This window comes from Apteryx mantelli, chromosome 23 (genome assembly GCF_036417845.1).
Source record: "Apteryx mantelli isolate bAptMan1 chromosome 23, bAptMan1.hap1, whole genome shotgun sequence".
NCBI classification, from domain to species: domain Eukaryota; kingdom Metazoa; phylum Chordata; class Aves; order Apterygiformes; family Apterygidae; genus Apteryx; species Apteryx mantelli.
The window spans coordinates 13269637-13275385 of NC_090000.1; positions in this window are offsets into that span (position 1 = coordinate 13269637).

Below are 5749 nucleotides of genomic sequence, written 5' to 3' on the forward strand. Positions count from 1 at the left end.
GATATTAGTAATTGGTCTCTGTAGTATTGTTTTTTTTATTGCTGAATAAAAAAGGCAGGTGTGCATGACATGTGCAATGAATGTGCAGGTTATCAATGGGTTTCACTGCTTAAGTGTAGTGCGAGGGGGGCTATAACCATTAATAAAGCTCTGATTCTTCACCTGCGATTGGTGTCAGACCTTCTGCTGGCTTCATAGGTGGGGCGGAAAAATTATCTGTCATTCCAGCCACTTAAAGTCAGGACAGCTTTGTTTTGTGTTTATATCACTGGAAAATATCAGAGGAATGTTTTTGGGTTTTTTTTGGCCTAACATAATACGGCATTAGCAAAACAGTGCAATAAGTACATTACACAAGTCATATTGGATAACTGCCTCTGATGTATTTACATCTTTGTATATTAGAGATACATGTGTGTTCCATGGATGGATTTAGAATTGTATTGTTTCATACAAGGAAGAAATGTTTCAGTTAAAAACATGTTAATTGATGGGCACTTTTAAATTGTAACTTGAAAATGATTTAAATTTTATTTGAAATGTTTTTACTTAAATGGTTGAACTGTAATTAAAATAATATGTTTTCTAACATTAGTTCTTTTATGTACATTTATCTGATTTATTCTTTTTTCTTTTATTATTTAATTTTTCAGTTTTCTTTTTAATTGGGCATAGACAAAAGATTCACCTACAATTTAGCAAGTGTCCTTTAAATAGTATCAGAAGCATGGGAGACTTTCTAGAAAATTGTAGCATGATTTTTCAAAATGAGTCTGTATGTTTTCAGCCTCTCTATGCTTTCATAAAATGTGTAAGAGAAATGCCAAGTTTTTCAGCTGATGTTTTTAGCTTAATTTTTAATAAAAATAGCTATGCATTTTTGTCAAGTCACGGTTAGTTTGATTCAAAATTTATTGAGCATATTTTAACACAGAAAATAAGTCAGAACTTATTTGTTGTACACTGTGTATACCAAATTAACGATACAGGGTGAAGGTTATGTAATTGTTTTTTTCCTCTAGTCTTGTCTCAAGCAATCAACATCTCTACTGAATAAAGACATTTTTCTTTGTTATTTTTAAATCCCTCTGACATAAATGGCCAGGGCCTTTTTGAAGTGAGGACAGTGGGTTGTTGAAAAATAATTCTATAAAAATGGCATTTAAGTTTCTTTTAGAATTTTATCAATAACTCACCAAGCAGGTTTGCCAGCTTCACATCAGTGACTTCTTTCAGCCGTCCAATATGGTAATCATGCTGCATTCATTTGACTTCTTTTATCACGTCATCATTGCTATTAGTGAAAATAAAAAATGAAGCGAGTTCTTGAGCTAGAACACATTTGACTATTTTGTTGATTTTGTGTGATGCAGAACAGAATCCATCTCACGCTTGCCTAGCTAGCTGTCACCTCTCCTTGGGGCTAATGGGAATAATTTTGTTTGTGCCAGTGAAGGAAGCAAATAGAATCCTTTGACACAGAGCAAAGACTATATGACAGGTAAGGAGGCCCAAATTTTCATATTCTTTTTTCTTTTTTTTTTCCATCTCCTCCTTCTTCATCTTCTTCTGCTTTTTTTTTTTTTAATTTCCCTGACACTTATGATCATGTTTTGTCCATTTAAATTTGAAAGAATGCATTGCTATGTAGTTTCCAATATTCAGTACTGCAGAACAATTTAGCCCTTTCAGGTGTCACTAAATTTTCAATCAGGCTAAGTTGCTCCTATGGCACAGAAATAATTTCTTTAATAAAAACCTACTAAGTACCTCTTAAGTCAAACTCACGGTCAAACCAAAGCTTTATTTTGCTAAAGATTGCATTTCTTTGCACAATAAATCTTCCAGCCTAGACAATATAGGGGTAAATTCTCTTTGTGCAGGATTACGTGGGGAATCCAGTGTATTAAAATTATTGATTTCTGAACAGCTCCCTTGTATAATCCAACCTATTACTTCAAGCCTCTGAGTGCTTTGTTGCAGCCTGTTGTCTACCCCATCCTGAGCCGGTTAGGAGTATCTAAGGAACTTGCAACCTTTCTGTTATACTTCTCCGTTCCAGTGAAGAGTTGCTGACAAGTACAGGCTCTCCAGCGGCTGCTTTCCACTGCGGTGGAGTGCCAAGCCCACCGGTAGTAAGGGGATGAGCTTTGATACTCATCTGTGGGCTCCCTCTGGTTTCTCTTTACGTTCTGACTGCATGTTGGCAAACTTAAATTCACGAAGCTCTGGGTTGGATTCTGCCATGGCCTGGGATAGGACTCATGAAATGGGCTTTGGGTGTAGAATGATGTTGGTCTGCTGTTTTCCCCGAGAGCTCAGCTCGCCTTTTCTTCCCTGGCTTCTCCAGTGGCGGATACTCAGCACTCCTTACGCCACCAAAACATCCTCCTGAAGGGACAGTCCTGCTGTTCTCTGCCAGTCTTCTCTCATTATCGCAGTGGTAAAGGCAAGGTGGTGGTTTAGCTCCCTTCCCAGTCACCTGGGAAGTGAGAGAGCAAGAAGTTGTGGAACAGCCCTGTAGATTTTGCCTCAGAAAGTCCTTGCTTTACTCTGACTGCTCATCTCCTTCTGTTCTTGCTTTTGTAACCTTCTTTCACCTCGTGCTTGTGTTGGGAGAATGCTGGAGAGGTAGGGGAGAAAAGACAAAAACGATCAAGAAATCTGAAAGTTCTGCTTTAGGGAGGAAGGAGTGGTGGGGGGTCCCTGCCAGGGCACCAAACTCTAACCTGTAGTGATATCATGTGGTGTAAACCTGGAGAACAGCAAAAGGTCTGTATATGTAACAGTAGATGTAAGCCCACCTTGGATCAGAAGCATTCGAACTGGATTATTCCTAATGTGTTTAGCACGTGATGTCATTCGAGGGCAGTGTTACGGTGATTTCTATGACCAGAATAATTGGTTTGGAACATTAGTATTCATAGATTTGTTTTAAATGTATCCTGAATTTGTTCCATATATGTGTATTTTGGCTTCAGATAATTGCTTGAAGTTCTCATAAAACATTCCAGTCATAGATGGAGTATGTTTTATTGTCTTGCTGAGAAGAACAGAATGTTTTTCTCCGTGTTTTATTCCTAGGAATGATCCAGGAATTGAGAAGTGGTTTAACGTTAGATCCAGTTACTAAGGGGGAAGTCGTTTGTTCCCTTTTTGTCCAAAAGGGGAAAAATAATTATTTCTGATAATCTGTTGAGTGAAAGAACACCGCCTGCCTACACATTGGCCTTTTCTTGTCTTGTGTTTATTCAGAGTAGAAGATCCGAATGGAAGTTCCTAACTCAGTCTTTATGTCCATCTCTTGAATGGCTTTGCTCACCAAAGGCTGTGTATTCTGCAGTTATATTCATTCTCGTCCAGTATTTTTCTGGTTCGAAAGTGATTTCCAAAAGGAGAGCTTCACAGCTGAGTTAGTATGATCTCTGAATAGCAGTAGAAAGAACAATCTTCTCATCAATTCTCAATCAAAATAACAGTGGTCTATTTGAATGTATTAATTTTGATATGTGGTGACTGTGTGGCACCTAGATTAAAAAAAAAAAAAAAAAAAAAAAAACCACCTCAGGGAAAGTGGAAGGAAACAACTACCCAAGATGAGGTATCTAAGTCCTAACCAGTAAGACCAGTGACCTGAGTCCTGGCTCAGGCTTGGCAGCATGCAGCAAACCCAGGCAACAGCAGAAAAGATGGGACAAGTCAGAGCATTGTGGTTGCCAGCCTAGATTCAGCTGCAGCTTTCCGATTTAGCTAACTGAAAATGTGACCGCAGCATGAATAAAAAGATCTTTGCAAGGAATCCTACCGTCAAAGAACATGGACTTCTGGCATTAGTTGATTTATAGTGTGGGCTGCTACCTGACCCACTTGAACTGGAAAAGAAAAGAAACTCTGACTGCACTCCACATGCAGATGTTGCTGCCTGTTTGTGCTGCGGCTCATGGAAGGAAAGCACTGATCGTAGAGATTCAAATAATCTCTTAGACAAGGAAGCAAAGAGAAATCAGGAGTTTAGATTTGACCGAAAGAGAAATGAAAAGGTGATTCGATCAGTGAAGTCTGCTACAGTCCGCTCTGGCTGTTCCTTCTGCCAGGTAATGAAAGCGAAGTCCAGCTAGACAGGTGCCCACAGCAAGCAGATCATGACCTATGCAGCGTGAGTCTGGATTTGACTTGAAGAGCAGGAGTGTCCCTGTGCGTGAATGATGAACCACAGTGAATGGTGAACACGTCCGTTATGATGAGGCAACAAATGAGCGCACTAAGAGCCAAATGCTGGGATATTCAGTCAGATCCACTTCGGAGACACAGAGGTGAAGACTAACACAGAGGGTTCTGCAAGCATCTCTGGGGATGATGCCCGCCTTAAACTTGGCAGGCTGATCGTAGCAGTCACAGAAAGTAGAAATAAGCAGAAAAACCATGAACATAGCTAGTGCAAACACGAGCACCTTCTGTTCAGAGATAGCTAGAAACACAATCTTTAGGTTCCTAAGTTTGCAAGGTAGGAAGCAAGTCCTCTCACACCTTGGATGCACGATCATCAGGAGGGGCTCCTGGTTCACAGGGCAATTCAGAAGGCCTCAAAATCTTGTTGGTATCACAGTAGGCAAAGCCTACCTTTGAGATTATGGCCTGAGAGAGCTGCCATCTGGGCTGCAAGCCTTTGTCGTGGAGGAGGGCAGAAGATTCATATGACAAGGGAAAACACTTTCCAGGGATGGTCTGACATCTTCTCACATCTTGCAGCTTGCCCCAACCCCTCCCAGAGAGGAGTGCCCCAGAAGATACAACATGCCTCTTACTTGTCCTTTCATTTTGCTTTTTGTCTTTTTTTGAAGAAAGGAGATTTGACTGAGGCCTGTGAAAACAGAAATTAAATTGCATGAAAATATAGTTGTTACTTTGCATTATATAAAATTTCCATCCTTAGTCCCTTGCCTTTGGGTGCAAGTAAAAGCTTGACATAAACAAAATGTCTACTAAATCATTTTCCTTTTCCCATATTTATTGCTGTTTATAAATGATATTAATAAGAGTAGCTCTTTGAACTGTAACTTGTTTTTTCTCAGGATTTGCAGTCTATCATAAATATAGTTTCATTTTTCAACAGACAATTCATTTTGGTAGTTGCAGAGGATTCAGTATTCATTTTTCTGTGATAAGTTCTGACACCAATTCCATATGCACTGTTTAAAATGCAATGAGTAATGACTCAGCTCTTGCATACTTCCGTTTGCATAAAAATAAATGAGTGGTGCTGAGACACTGGTATCAACGTCATGCTTTATCGCTTACTGCTGTTAGGCTCCCTTCACTTCTGTGATCTCTCTAAAACAGTATAAATAATGAAATTTATATGCAATTTGGGTTTGGAAAGTTCAGAGGTGAGTTTTTAACTGCAGCCTGTATTTTCAGCAAGAAGTGCACTAGCAAAGTCTGTGCTAAGGTATTGCTGCAGAGTTAAATTTTATGTTTTTTTTTCCCCATGTATTCAGAGTTGTAAAATGAGCTGTACATCATGAAGACATTAACAGACCAATAGGCATCCTTATAGGTGTTCACCATAGATGTCCTTGCCTCTGAGCACGTATTAGTCCAAAGCAGAAGTCTGACAACATAGAAAGGAAAACAGGACTCCTCTTGATTTAAAGTCAGTGTTGAGTTTCTTTGTCCTCTTTTTTAATGTAGCATAACTGAAAACTGCAAAAAGCTTAAAAGGTGTGCATTAGCCTCCAGCTTGTTAGCA